The sequence below is a fragment of the Sphaeramia orbicularis genome, chromosome 12, assembly GCF_902148855.1.
Source record: "Sphaeramia orbicularis chromosome 12, fSphaOr1.1, whole genome shotgun sequence".
NCBI lineage: Eukaryota > Metazoa > Chordata > Actinopteri > Kurtiformes > Apogonidae > Sphaeramia > Sphaeramia orbicularis.
Window position 1 is genome coordinate 73,144,203 of NC_043968.1, and position 16,283 is coordinate 73,160,485.

Genomic DNA, 16,283 nt, shown 5'->3' on the forward strand with positions numbered 1-16,283 from the left:
AAAAGAGTGCTTTGATTTGATTTTCTGTCCTAATCCAAAACCAAAAACACTTTTTTGACCCCAGGAAGCCCTCCCTCCATCTCCAAAATTTTTCAAGTTCTTTTAATCTTAACTGATGCAGAGAGAGTAGCTTCTCATTTCTTAAACAACCATCAGTTTGATAGAGAGCATAATGTTTAGACTGTGTTTCAGTGGATAAAGGTCATGTGGTCTGATGAGTCCCTCTTCTAGAGTGATTTGTGCATCACAGTGAGAAGAGAAGCGGATGAAGTGATTACCCATCATGCCTAGTGCCTACAGTACGAGCAGGTGGGGGCAGTGTTATGATCTGGGGTTGGTTCAGGTCTAAGTTCAGTACATTGTGTGTCCATTAAATGAGGTCACCTGAGCCTGAATATATTGAAAGACCAGGTCTGAACATCAGTGGATTTTTTTTCTTCCTCGGCGTCACAGACATGTTATAATATTACAATGCCAGGATTTGTCAGGATTGGATTATGAAAGAGTGGTCCAGCAACACAAGACATCAGTTTCACATATGGAAATAGCCCACTGAGAATCTTTGGAATGTGATGGAAAAGGCTTTATGCAGGGATCTGACTCTGGTGCAAAGAGAAAAAAAAAACTAATAAATACAAATAAAACCAAAACAATAAAATATAGAAATAAAAAATAAAAATACTTTTTGAGACATTACATAATTATTGCATGGATTAAATGAAATATTTTGTGTGTGACATCTTTTTTTTTTTTTTGACCAAGAACTGTTGTGCTTTGTCAGAAATGTTTGTTGTGGTATTGTCCACTAGATGGTGCTGCTTTGCCACATTTACCACACAGTTAACTTCCTGGTCAAAAAAAAAAAAAACAACTCCCAGAGCTAAAAAAAAAAAAAAAAAAAAAAAAAAAAAAAGAAGAAGAAGAAAAAAAGAAAGTATTACAAGAACTAAAAAAAAAAGAATAATAATCAGTTTAGATCACATTAGAGTCCCAAAATTAAGGGATGAAATAATCTGTTGCGGTCATATATAGATACATAATTGGTAGTTTCAGTGAGTTTTCTTATTGGGTTGACATTAAACCTTTAAGCATATGGGCCTATAATAGACTTCAGTCCCACCAAATAGTTTCCTGTTTCCATTTCTATGTGCAGAGGAAGATCCAGAAAAAATTGGGGCGGGGGGGGGAGCAAAAAAACTACCATATCTAGAACCCGTGTTGGTAGCACAAGTGGCTGCATAGCTCAGTAGGTAACACTACTGACACTGATACAGCAAAGTGGGGGTTTGAATCTTGAAAGGAGTACCCCTGTTTTTGTTTTTTAAAATGGGGGAGGGGGGCATGACATCGAGGGTACCTGTAGGTAAATCTGCCATTGTATGTGTGATCCAAGATCATATCTTCTACTGGTCCAGATGAGCCTCAAGATATGTTTCTACCACAATAGACTGAATGTGGTTTCGCTGCAGTTTTAGCAGGTGTTAGGTGCCTGTTGTGGGTGGAAAATATTTATTTAGTCTTCCACCAAGTATTGCTCAAAGGAGCGATATTTTTGCTTTTTTAAATGGAATTGAGCATTTTCCAACATTTCCCTGTGGTCTACATAAACTGTAAATGTTCTTCTTGGGTCTGAATTCTTCATTAATTCAACTCCACAGGTCCATCTTCAACACTATTTCTGAGTAATGACACCAGAAAGGTGGTTTTAAGCGCTGGCCCTTTAAATGTAAATGACCCCACCCCCTCCGGGTTGTTGACTGTGCTGCTCTGTCCTGTTCAGCCACTTGTGGTCATTAATACAACCAACAACTAAACATTTTAGGTCATCGACTCGAAGTTTGGACATATTGTCAGTTTTTACTACAACCGCTGCTACTGAAAAACAATTATGTCGTACTCGGAGAAATGTTCGTCAGAAGTCTTGACCTTATATGTGCAAATGTCGCGACGTAACTACCTATAAAACATAACAAATTAAGCAGGAATTAAAATAGATTGTAGAAATCCACTTGATTTTTGCCAAAATGAATATAAAGACAGCTTTGCAGCACCTGGAGGGTTCAAATTCAAACGTTTGGAACTATTACGGTCCAAATACACAAATAAATGAAGCAAAGACTAATAATAAAAGTGGGTTTAGATAAATATGACCCCTTTAAAGGCTACTGTTATTGAGCCTCATGACGATAGTAAAACACATTTATACAACGGTTGTCAGACCCTTTTAAATGTCTTTACAAATTTGCACCGCAGAAAGTTTTATAGAGCGTACCATTCCATTGAAAACTCCAAGGTGTTCTGCAATTACTTTTAAAATGAGTCAACTATTGGCCCTGACCCCTGACTCTGGAGGCGTTAATCCCATCCTGTACCAGTCGACACACAAGCGCTCTCCTCTTGACCGACCTCAGATCGGCGCTGGCCCCTTCCACTGTTGTGAATAATTGTGGTCTGCCTTGTAGCATGGATACACCAGCTCAGGACTCTAAATATATCCAACTAGTGTGTCGGAGCAGCTCAGGCATGAAGATCATATACTTACACTGGAAATGTATAGTTTACCAGAGTCATACGTTCTCATCCATTGTGTGGGTGTGTGTTACTGGCCCTCTGCATCATTTATATTTGCATTTGGGTCAATATTTTTATCAGGAGCAATATGTAAATAAGGGGTTTTGTTGGTGTGTCCTTTTGTCTGTCCTTTTGTCACTTTGTTTTACAGCTCCACAAGAAATATGCCCGATAAATACGATGTATTTCGAAGAGTTAACGTACGCCAAAGCAGCAACAAATCATTTGAGCTTGAGTATTACACATGGGTTTCAGCACACATTCCTTGGTCACCTGTTTTCTCTTAGCAGCACAAGTCACAGAGTGAGTGAAGATAAACCCAGCTGCTTTTCGTATTTCATTTCAGAGAGCACTTACTGTCCCCTTTTAACTGCGGCCAGCCTTCAACTCTAAGCTCTCAAATCACCAGGGGCTGATATGAAAATAAATAATTTGTAGTACGGCTGATGATGCCTGGGATTATTGGCATATTTATTCAGGATACAGCCTAAGTCATCCTTGTTGCTGAGGTGGAAGTAACTCAGACGGACGGACAGATAGATGCACCTTTAACTCGGTCGGACAGGTTCCTTTCTCAACATTTGCGGAGGAACTAACCCACAGAGCATACACAGAAGTGGACTGTGACGCTGTTCTATCGTCCACCAACAGCAATCTGTCTTTTACTCAAAGATGGTATTGTATTCCTCCATGGAAAGCCCCCTCTCCCTCCTCCTCCTCCTCCCCTGCCCCGCACAATGACACAAGGGTCAGCCTGTCTTTCCTACGCCATGTTTTGATTCACTTCTCCTTCAGGAAAATGTTGTGCAACCTTTGACCTCCTAACAGTGACCTTTTAAACCCACTGCCCCCACCTGCAGGATCTGATGGCTAGTAGAACTCGGTTCCAAGGCCACAGATACCATTGAAGACAATAAGGTAATGACATTTTTGACAAATGTTATGAAACACTTTTGGAAGCACTTTGGGTCTTTTTTAAAAATAAATATTTACTGAGATAAAAAAAAACTATTTTTCAGATAAAACACTTAAATTTTTTTTTAACCCTTTCATGCATGAATTATGAGAACCTTAGTCAAGATTTTTTTTTCTGGAGTGTTTTTATACCTCCTTAGGCATAAAAAAAAATTGCGATTGAGTTTTTTTTTTTTTTCATGGAGTTACAAAAATGTTCATGCATTTAATTTTTTAAGTAAAGAAATATGTATTTAAAACCCAATATCAGAAAGTAAAAGGAAAACAATGAAATAAAAACATTTTTGAGGCTGCTAATTTGATGTTTTCTCACATTTTAACATACTCTAATGCCAGGTATTACCTCATATAATATGCAAAAAACAACTCTTTTTGTCTAACAAATAACTGATTTACACTTAAACATGTTACTGCAGATCAGGTTTATCAAGAACAGCAAAGTTATAGTAATGGTATGAATTGCAGTGTATTATGGGATGTTGAGTAAGTGTCCACTGTGTTGGCTCATATGAAACTAAAACAACAAAACCTATGAATATACAAGAGAACAGCTGGAGAAGAACTGTCCACTGTAGTGACCAAAATGCATGAAAGGGTTAATATCATTTTTATACAAAAATCTGCATGTAACACGATGAATAGGACACGAAATTACATTCTACTATTTTTTTTAAATATCTCTTTATTCTTTCACAAGTACATTATGGGAATCAAACTAATTATCCAAGGCAGAGTGTTTCACAAAAATGACTGCTGTTGCAAAATCACTCACGATTTACTTGTGTTTAAATAAGCAGGTTCTGTATGTAATGCAAGTGGACACGATGGTTACACACAAAACTTGGAATGAGACTGAGATTCATGAAAAACCCACGTGTGGATTAGAAAAACCACTAGGATCGACACATTTAACAGTGTCTTTATTTATAGTCTGTATAAAACCATTTACAGACATGTTTTCCTGATAAAATGCAATGACACCTAGGTAGCTTTAACGCCAGCAGTTTGGTCCTATTTTTGGCCAAAAAAACCCCAAAAACAACAAAGAAAAACTAAGAGAGAGAAAAAAAAAGAAAAACATATTCGAAAAGGAATCGGGATGAAGTACAACTTATATACTCCTGCCCTGTTAACCCAAATTTTTCTACTGGCCACAAAGTCTTATGTCAGCTCCACAAAATAACTCCAAAAATATTACACATATCAAAAATAAACTCTGTCCAAGCCTATATGCCTAATATATGTTGTATATCATAATGCATCATTCATAATCATATTACCATGCACCTCAGAGGAGAACCAACAGATATTCTTTTTTTTATATTAAAAAAATAGATAGATATCAGATGTTAAAAATATTTTATTCCTTCAGCTATCACACTTTTAAACTCTGACAGCGGCCATTTTAGTCATTTTATACAAGATTTTTTTTTTTATGTTAGCAGAACCAACAGGGTCTTTTAGTCCTTTAGCCTGCATTGGTATTTATTGATTATTTATTGTTGATTATTTAATGCATTTATTCATTGTTGCTTCCAATGATCTTGTATTTGTACACTGATTTATTTATGTTTGTCACATTGCACTTCGGATGTGGGCTGATGTCTGTGGTAAGCTTCAAATGAATTGCCCATATTTGATAAATAAAGTTTTCTGAATCTAAATCTGAATATAATACACGTTATATTGTATAATAATACATTATATATTGATACAAGTAAGACAGTTAAGGGATATTTTGGACTCTCACATCTACATAAAAGTGTAGTGATGGCCCTATTAGCATGTACATGGTTTGGAGACTTAAAAATATGATTGGAATGTGATATTTTAAGACTTTTTAATTACTTAAAGCTTTCCAGAGTCCTAGTAAAAACAGGTTCCTGGAGGGTTAGATGTATTTCTAAACTCAAACCCTATTTCTAAAATTCCAGCTACATTCCTAAACTTAATGAAAGTTTACTGGAATTAATGGTGATTATATTTCACTGGACTAACCTCATATTACAAATAAAACATAGGTTTGTTTGTTTTTGTCCAGAGTCTGCTTTAGGCCAGCTCTAAATGTGGTGTTATGAGACGTTTGTTATGATTTGTTGCTATAATAAATAAAGTTTGATTGATTCTTTTTTTGTTTTTTTTGTTTTTTTTTTAATTCAACACAATAAAAAGTGCATTCAAAGCCTAACTTAACTAAATGTATGTCAGACTTATCTGCAAAATGTAGCTGATTTATGAAAAGTCATAGTGATTATGCAGTGAAATTGTGTTTGACAACTGCATATGATGTTTTTGGATCAATAATACATATGTTTATGTGGATGCTGCATTTTACTGTTGTACTTGTTTAAGATCGATATCATTTTAACAACTTTAAATACTGTTAGGTGGTTTGATCTACATTTAGACTCAACTATAATCACATTGTACTAACATAATCTCTTATTTAACTTTTTGCAGTTTGCAATGCTGCAAACTAATTCAAGGTTGTTGTTTTTTTTTTGTTTGTTTTTTTTTAATCAAGAGTTTATTTATCTTATTCAGCCCTTAAAGGAACACTTCCTCCCTCAGTTTATCAGTCATGTGTATATTAGGAGGTGTGCAGTTTTGACTGGACAGGAAACCCACAACTTATAATAAATGTTGTGAAATAAAAACAAAAAGATATAATTGTGGAGTAGCCTAATATTTTTCTTTTTCTTTTCTTTAGTGTTTAATGGCAGCTTACATGCTTGTTATTGCTAATATTGAAGCTATTTAGTAGACTAGGCCACTATTGTTCTTCTATGATATTTAACAGCGCTTTACATCCTTCTTCCTAACGTTAAATAGGTTATAAGGCATACATATAATAGGTATATCATGAAATAATAGAAAAATAGGTTATTTAGGTATACCTATGAGTAGCTTATATTAACAGGAAAATTTACCTGAGGTGAAAAAAAACACTGAAAGCCAATTTTATTGTAATTACATTAATATAATTATCTACTGTTCACCAGAGTTTAAGTTAACATTAGTAAAGTATAAACTTTATTTGGAGTGGATTTGATTGGTTTATGTTATTTATTTACAGATTTCATAATTTAATTTATGGCTGTATTTTAATTCACTTTTGTTTGAATAAAAAGTCAACTGAATCATTAATTTGACATTTATAATTTTTCATGATTATGCAGAATACTTCCTGTTAAAAGCAGATGGATTTTGCTTGGATAGAGGTGAGGGTTTATTCTACTATAAGGAAATGTTTCTGAGAGAATATGTAGCCTTTCCAGACATAATTACTGATTATTAAAATAGACATGTAGAGACTGTGATGGGTAGCAGTCGAATAGAAGATTGAATAGAATGGTATTTGCATGTTAGTGCTGTTCAGATATGTGTGCAATATCAGCTTTAGTTTCTGTGGTGGTAGTGGGCATTGTTTGTTTATTGTTGAAGATACAATGAATGTTTTGAAACTGAATTATGATTCAACAGGTGTATTGGTTAAGGCGCTGTGACACGTTTAATATCTGTATTGCTTACCCACCCTACCCCTATGGCCCACCTGGTCCACCCCAGTATAACTGTGCTGTCCAGGCCCCTGCTGTGAACCCATTTTCTCTGGGTTTCCTCCTCTCTGTGCCTTTGCTTTTAGATGCAGTTTCCTTCAGGCTTATTGAGCAGAATAAAACAGGTGTCCTACTGTTGGACTCAATGAGGACTTTAGGTGTTCAGTGTAGTTTAATGTTGGTGACCCCACCTATACTTATGTTTTCATCCATGGAGGGAGTGTTTCTCCTGTCTGCAGGGGTGGTCTCTTCAGTGCAGCTGGCGTGGCGCTCTGACCCTGTCTGACCTCATCTCTGCATCTCCTCCTCCTGTCTGACCTCCTCTCTGCACCTCCTCCTATCTGGCCTCCTCTCTGCTCCTCCTCCTGTCTGACCTCATCTCTGCATCTCCTCCTCCTGTCTGACCTCCTCTCTGCACCTCCTCCTATCTGGCCTCCTCTCTGCTCCTCCTCCTGTCTGACCTCATCTCTGCATCTCCTCCTCCTGTCGGACCTCCTCTCTGCACCTCCTCCAATCTGGCCTCCTCTCTGCTCCTCCTCCTGTCTGACCTCCTCTCTGCACCTCCTCCTTTCTGACCTCCTCTTTGCTCCTCCTCCTGTCTGTCCTCCTCCTTTCTGACCTCCTCTCTGCTCTTCCTCCTGTCTGACCTCCTCTCAGCTCCTCCTGGCTTTTCCTCCTGTCTGACCTCCTCTCTGCTCCTCCTCCTGTCTGTCCTCCTCTGTGCTCCTCCTCCTGTCTGACCTCCTCTCTGCTCCTCCTCCACCTCCTGTCTGACCTCCTCTCTCCTCCTGTCTGACCTCCTCTCTGCTCCTCCTCCTCTCTGCTCCTCCTCCTCTCTGCTCCTCTATTCATGCTCCTCCAAATCTCTGTTACTGACTCTCCCTCTTCCCTGGAGTCTCTGCGCTTTATGTCCTCACAGGTTTTCCTGGATCATCTCTGGACCTCCTGCTGTGTTCCTCCTTCTCTCCTCCTCCATCATCATTATTCATTTATCCATATAGTTGTGATAGTGTTTATTATATAGTTCCATAGATGGTAGAGGTTTCTATTACTGGTACAAACAGCTGCAGTAGTAGTATATCCACTGTTGGTACTTGTATTTGGAGTAGTAGCATTAACAGTTATGGGTATTTGTACTAGTTATTGATACATTTACATTTATTCATTTGGCAGACGGATTTTTCCAAAGCGACTTACAGGGGAATTGATTGATTGATTGATATCAACTAGAGTTTTTTTTGCCTTCTAACTTTTCAGCACTAGTTTTCCTCCTTGACCTCGTCTGCAGGGTACGTTGACCCTGGTAAGGAGTCTGTTGCAGATGTGACATATGTCCTGTTAACCGGTCTGCTTTTACCTGAAGGTCTGCTGTCGTCATCCATTGACTCTCCAGATGTTCTGTCACTTTTGCTGCTGGGCGCTGTGTCTAATGTTTTTTTTCCAACAGTTACTCCCTCAAAGGTGTCTGAGAAGTTGATGTTGACAGTAGATGGTGATAGGATGAACACTAAATGATGACATTTTTGGTAATAACAAAACACCTTGAAATTAGTCAATGGATAAGCAAACAGTTAACAGCACGTCTTCCTTTAGGTCTAACAGAAACATTACATCAGGAGTGTCAAACTCATTTTAGTTCACACCAACATCATCTCAACTGAGCAGTAAAATAATAACAGTGAAAAAAGTAAAATTATAAAAGCATTTATACCTAACAGTAACATGAGCAACCATGAACAACCTGGAATGACTTAAAAAAAATAAGTGCAACTTTAACAATATTATACCTCAGCTTATCATTTATACATAGAGATCACATTGGATCTACAAATACACAGAACATTTAGTACAGACAGAATATTGTTTCCTCTGCCAGAAGGTATTGTCATCACTTTGCTTTGTTTGTTTGTTTGCGTGTTTGTTTGTTTGTTAGCAACTTTACGGGAAAACTATTACAACCATCTTTACCAAGTTGTACCCACAGATAGGCCTAGGCCCTGGGATGAACCCATTAAAGTTTGGGCCAAGTAGGCCAAAGTTCAAGGTCACAGCAAGGTCACAAAACCTCAAATTTTCCAATCTCTCATCATTGAGCAATTTTTGAAAATTCATAAAAAATTCAAAACAACTCCAATTAGCCTCCAATTTGAAATATCTGTAGCTTATAACAATATCTTGTATCTGGTACAAAATTGTCCACATCCACTGTGGAATGTGGACTCTGTGGACATTTCAATTTAACACTGAAAATCCCATTTACGACACATTTTTCGTTATAACTCAACAAATATTGATTGGAATTGAATATAATTTGACATACACATGACTGGTACCAAGCTTCAACTTTTTCTGCTGGATGGAACAACCTTGAAACTGTTTAATTTAAAAAGAAATAGTCGATCCACACATGCACACCATTCGGGGTGCTTGGTGGAGGTTTGCGTTCTCTGAACATTTGTTAAAATTGCACTTAATTATCTTAAGACATTTGATGTTGTTCATATTATTTCCAGTTATTCCAAATATTTGTGAAAGGATAGTTTGTCAATGTAAATATGTAATGTGTAATTTCACTTTTTTGCACAAAAACGAAGAGAAAATTTTAGATTTGTCATTATTTATAGGTTATTATGACAGTATTTTACTAGTCTTACCCACTTGGGGTCGAATTGGGCTGCATGTGGAAGTTGAACTAAAATGATTGGTAATATTTTAACCGATAACGTCCCAGTGCTGTTTTGATTTTACACCATTTTCTCTAATATTACAATATTATATTTAATATTATGTTCTGTATTTTGCATTTTTCAGTGAAAATCCAGTACATACATACATACATACATATATATGTGTGTGTGTGTGTGTGTGTGTGTATTTCTATATTTAATTCACTGATCATGTAAATGTTCATTAAAGCTCAGATTACAGTTAAGTATTATACCCAAAACAGAGAAAAGTGAAGAAGAAGATCCATTTTTCATCAAAATATATCATTAACTGAACATAAAATAAGTGTGTCCATCCACTTTCATTGATCCAACTCCATGGGTTTTACTGGTGAATCAATGATGTAGAAGATGACGGTGTTTCCACGGTAACTACGGAGCCTTGGAACGTCCAAATAAGTCATATCTGATGACAATGAAAAAATGACAAACTGTATTTTACACTAATTATTTAGATGGACTTGTAGGACTAGTGGTTCAGAAGATGTTTATCGACTGAATGATTTATGTATTTATTTTGAATATTTGAATGTCAAAACAGAAGAAAATAAATAAACAAAACACTTAAACATAAGACATATAATACATATTCGAAAAGAATTGAGAAGAAGCATAACTTATAAAGTCCCACCTCTTCTCTTTAAATAACTAATAACAGTAATAATCTTCCTAGTCTAAGCAAATCTGTACTATATACGATAATATGCCTGATATGTTTTATTAAATAATGTGGTTTCTGGCTTTATATTATTCTGAACAAATATAATATGATTTACATAAACACATAATACAATAACACATATATGTAAACACGCATTCACACACAGATATATACATATACACACATATACACATGCATACAAACATTTTAGACCAGTAGATGGTTTTGGTTGTCGATGGTTCGTTGGGTCTTCATGGGTTAATGCGTATTTTTTGCACAACATTTTTTCAAGCATTATTAAGGATACAAAAAACTAGGTCCATAGAATAAAATAAAATATACACAATAAAAAGAAATTGCATTAATCCATATATCCTCCTGAGACCCTGCAATGCATGTTTGTCCTCTTTAGTGGACAAGAATTTCACAGCTTTACTTTAAAAAAACAAACAAAAAACAGTCCACCCTAAAGGACATTTTATAGAAAATAAATAAAATGCATCTGATAAAAACTGCTACATCATTCTTTTTCCAATTAAGGCAATTATTTAATGTAAAATGGCGAAAATGTTTACTTACTGCTTCTCAGGAGGATATCTTTTACACAAAAAGGCGTGATTGCCAGTGAGACCACATTTTAGAAGTAAACCTTACAGAACTACTCTTGGGACAGACCAGGGCTTGTACAATTGAATTAGATAATTTTGTAACTCTGCACATGAATGAATAAATAAATAACCACAAATATAAATATAGCTGAATATAAATATAAATATGAATATAAATAAGAACTTGTTCACAATTAACCTACTTGGTTAAAAAGGCTTGAACAATTGAGCGAGATGATTAAATAAATAAACACAAATATACACTGAACAAAAATATAAACGCAACACTTTTGTTTTTGCTTCTGTTTTTCATGAGCTGAACTCAACAATCTAAAACTTTTTCTATGGACACAAAAGGCCTATTTCTCTCAAATATTGTTCATAATTTTTTTTTCTAAATCTGTGGTGGTGAGCACTTCTCCCTTGTCCTTTGCTGAGATAATCCATCCACCTCACAGGTGTGGCATCTCAAGATGCTGATTAGACAGCAGGATTATTGCACAGGTGTGCCTTAGGCTGGCCACAATAAAAGGCCACTCTAAAATGTACACTTTTACTGTATTGGGTGGTCCAGGGGGGTCAGAAAATCAGTCAGTATTTGGTGTGACCACCATTTTCCTCACACAGTCTTCTTTGTGAATTCTCTGAAACACCTTTGGAGATGGCTTATGGTAGAGAAATTAACATTCAATTCACAGGCGAAAGCTCTGGTGGACATTTCTGAAGTCAGCATGCCATTTGCATATTCCCTCAAAACTTGTGACATCTGTGGCATTGTGCTGTGTGATAAAACTGTATATTTTAGAGTGGCCATTTATTGTGGCCAGCCTAAGGCACACCTGTGCAAAAATCATGCTGTCTAATCAGCATCTTGATATGCCACACCTGTGAGGTGGATGGATTATCTCAGCAAAGGACAAAGGAGAAGTGTTCACTAACACTAATTTAGACAGATTTGTGAACAGTATTTGAGAGAAATAAACCTTTTGTGTACACAGAAAAAGTTTTAGATCTTTGAGTTCAGCTGATGAAAAATGGGAGCAAAAACAAAAGTGTTGCATTTATCTTTCTGTTCAGTGTAAATATAGCTGAATATACTGTAAATATAAATAAAAACTGGTTCTCAATTGGCCTACTTAGTTAAAAAAATGTTTAAAGTAAATTTAAAAAAAAACTAAAATTCATTGGAATAAAGTCTACTTAAAAGTTTGTTTACAAACTAAACGGAAGTCCTCATAAAAATAGCCGTTAGAACAGTGATGGTACCTTGCAGCTCGCGCCGCCGCCGCCCCCTGCCCTGTACCCTCCCCCTGTCTGTTGATATCAAAGCCCGGAGAGGTTTGAATGCAGTCTCTGGCCCCAGCCGCCATGCTGAGCTGAGCTGAGCTGAGCTGAGTGAGAGAGAGACAGACAGACTAAACCAAACTTTGTCACGCTGCAGCACCAACACTCTCTGTACACACCGGGACAAAGAGGAAAACCTCCCCACGGTGAGTACCGAACAGCACGCGATCATTTTAGCACTATTTTCTACATGCTAGCTTAACCGGTGAAAGTGAATTAGCGGCGGAGTTAGCTCGGTTATGTCGGCTGGTGTGCTCCGTCGGTCGTACTCATGCGTGCTGTCGCGGACTTCAGGCTCAGCTGCACTTGTTGCACCATAGCCGAACCCCCTACCGAGTACATAAAAACAGTCGAAATGCACATCTAATTTTCATTTTTGCGGGTATTCTGCCAATTAAATGGACGATAAAACTTAATTTATTTACGACTTGCAAAGACTATTTGCGGTAAAATAGAAGTCCACCCCAGTGCAGTGTCTGTCACTGTCCTTGGAAGTGTTAAATAGCTGTGGATATGATATTACACATTCACTATTAGTAGTCACACAAATCTTTTTAAAGATTAAACCTCCCTTGCACTTTGAAAAATACCATTCAGGGACCCAGAGGTCATTCAGGGGTTTCTACCCTTGGCTTGCATAAATCAAGAGTGCTCTTTCACTGCGGTAACAAAAGATCTTTATATTGACAACACTGAAACACATATGCACAAGGCTCCACAGTTTACATGTAGAGCATCCAGCTGTCATTAAATTAAATAAATACCCGCAGCTATTCCTGTTATGATTTTTCTCAGTAGACTTGTAGTCAGCCTTTGAAGGTGTGTTTTAGTGGTTCTCCAACCTGGAAGGCATCTTATGCCAAGACAGGAGGGCAGTCCAGTGCAGCTGGGGCTCATCAGTGGATGGTCATAAACATTTCACCTGCATTCTTGTCTAGTCTTACTTGGTCTGGAGCTGACTGGACCGGAGGGAGTAATCTGAAGTTATGGTGCTGCTTTTTTTCCTGAACATTTGCCCTCTGGCCTGGCTCACCGTCCCACGTCTCTGTCACTCTCTTGGCTCTGTGCATTATAATTCAAGCTGCACTATTATCACCATATTCTTTCTTCTGACCTTCTTAAACCCTAACATTAAGGCCTTAGAGAGACTAAACGATGACTGGAGGAAAAAAGTGTTTAAAATAAATAAATAAATAAATAAGATTTGAGCTCATGGAAATCTGTTTGCATTTTCACTTTGCGTAGATGGAGGAATCTTTGCAGCCTTGTTTCTGTTCCATAAAAGAATTGTTGGAATTGTAGTGATTTTCTACATGATCTTTAACATTTCGCTTTACTAGAAAATGCACAAATAAATGAATGGTCTCCATTCAAGAGTAAAGAAACACGCCTCACATTATAGACGGGCTTGGTTGAGCTTGCATAAGCTCTGTGGAATTCTGAAAGATGCCAGCTAGTTTGTCACTAAATACAGCTGTTGTGTCGTCTAAACCTGATTTCTGGGTTTGTTTGTCACATTAACTACCGCTGCGTCGGCCCTCTTTTGTCTCAGAAATTTGCCTGAATGCATGGGTGATGACATCCCTTCCCTTTCATTCTCAATAAATAATTCTTCTGCCTCATCAAGTTAGATTCCGCAGGTCTTTGGCTGGGTCACATCAGGCGTGGGGGGCAGCGACCTGGACCTTGTCAGTGTGATTGGCCGGCTGGCGCTTCAGTGGCACCCAGGCCAGCCAGAATCATGTCAGCCAGACCCTCAGGGGGCCCGGAGAACTAGCTTGAACAGGATATTGCTGTGTGATCATTCACCAGCAGCAGACAAATCATTAAACCACTGGCTGCATGCCGTCCAGCGTTGCAGGCATTTCTGTCTGTGCTCTGACTTTCCCTCAGGTTAGAGGTTCTGTTTGTGTTATGGGGTTGTCATTGCTGTTTGTGTATTCTGAAATTTTGACAGGAAAGATGAGCAAATCTGATAGATTTATTATTTTGCAAGTTAAAGTTTGGTTTGAGGTCACTTAAAAGTACTAAAAGGCAAAAAAAACTGTCTCGATTTGATGTTTTGCTCATTTTTATCTGCTATTGCACTGGTGTCTGCATATAAAGTTTGATTTGGACATGAGCATGGGAGTTTGTTTGAATTTTATTAAGGAAATTAAAAATGTAACTAGAAATATTTATTTTCTTTTATATTTATTTTCTATTACCCTAATAAGGGTCTCTTCACCTGGGTCTGTTTGTTGGTTCTACAATAGGATTTCTTTAATTCCACTCTATCTTCATTGTCAAAAGGTAGTACATGGGCTAAGAGAGTGGAGTAGATCCATAAAAAGGGGCAGGTCTTGCATTGCATTTTTTTTCACTTCTTAAAACATTGCAAAATAGGGTGGTGGATGTATGCATTTACTGAGCTTTTTAGTTTCTTCTTTCCACATCAGTGGAAGCACAGGAATCATGTGCTTGGCTAATTCTGATTACCAACAACACTCCTGCCTGTTAATGATAAGTGCACACAGGCACGCAAAGTCTATTTCAAAGTCCCTTTTTAAAAAAAATCCGTAATCAATTTAAGTGGATGGGAAATAGGAATTCTGTCAGAAAACTGTGTGGCTGAAAGAGGGCTTTGTTTTAAATGTGAACTTTGTGCAGAAATGGCACTTGTTTTGGATGTCAGGGGTTATTTACTTGGATGCCTTGTTTTGGTTCAAGACCAAGGCCTGGCTATTTGTCAGACTTCTCCCTTGTTTTTAAGAAGTTGGACCAATGGAATCGCTTCTTACTGGATTATATCCAGTGTTGCATACTCTGCAGGAGCTCACATTAGCACACATATAGCGTGCTACTGCCCTGATTCAAATGCACTTATTTCAACACCTCAGATGAGACCTTTTTTTTCCAGAGAATCACTTTTTTTTTACATGCCTACAGTGAGTGACTGCGGGTAATTGAATAAAACCTAATGGGTTTGAGGCTGACTATTCATGGGCCTTTAGAGGCTTTCTCCACGGACCACAACACTCAAACCCTCTGTAGAGTTTGGTTGTCAGCCAGATAGAAAAGGCTGTGGTACCTGCAAATGGCCGGGACTGTCTGAGCAGTAGCATTTAAACTCCTGCTGTGAAGGTCACTGTAAAAGGTGCCGTTTTTCACACTGACACAAACATGGCTCATTAGCAATCTGATCATCAGGAATCTCACAGCAGTCAACTTGGCAAAAAGGATCATCTTTGTCTCATTTGAGAACTTACATGTTTAGATGGCACAATTTTTAGAGATGAAGCAGGAGAGGTCGATGTATGCACAGCAGCAGCCTTGTTATTTTTGGTCCTGCGGGAGTTTAAGGTTAGAGGTCAAGTCTGGATGGCTCAGATGTTGAGGTGTGCTGTGCTGGCTCGATGAAGCAGGCATCTGGGGCAACCCCCCACCTCCTTTTGAAACAAACACAACCCCCCCCTGCCAGCCACACCCTTGTACCCAGCACCCTCAGGCAGAAATAATTTCCTATTGGCAAAGAGAGCAGCATCTGGCTCCATCTCAGCAGCAGACAGTGCCTTGTGTAGGTACTTTGTCTCCATGCTATTGTGTAACTGTGACCAAGCATAATGCATTTCTGCATTCCAGAGATGTCTCGGTAGAACCATCCCATCACTGAATAGTGTTCTGATCAGCTGATGAAAAAGATGGGCGCCGACTGTTAAACTTGGTTTCCTGTTTTCTATGGATCACATGTCAGATAATAATAGAGGTGATGAACTGTCACACCCTGTAAGGATTAACTGCTTTAATTCTTGTCCATGATCTAATGTGATTAGGAAAGGGCATAAGTATCTGGAGGGGGGCT

At 37.8% G+C, this 16,283-nt stretch overlaps 1 protein-coding gene and 1 long non-coding RNA gene across 4 annotated transcripts in view; one reads left to right on the top strand and one right to left on the bottom strand.

Moving 5' to 3' along the window:
- The window catches only part of LOC115430805 (uncharacterized), a 636,483-nt gene that overhangs the window by 438,612 nt on the left and 181,588 nt on the right, over positions 1–16,283 (bottom strand). The gene's annotated exons all lie outside the window — the stretch shown is intronic.
- sema4d (sema domain, immunoglobulin domain (Ig), transmembrane domain (TM) and short cytoplasmic domain, (semaphorin) 4D) overlaps positions 12,463–16,283 on the top strand; it is a 70,994-nt gene continuing 67,173 nt past the window's right edge. For all 3 annotated transcript variants that reach the window (XM_030151004.1, XM_030151002.1, XM_030150997.1), the window contains exon 1: positions 12,463–12,588. The gene's annotated coding sequence lies outside the window, so the exon portion shown is untranslated. The remainder of the gene's footprint in view (positions 12,589–16,283) is intronic.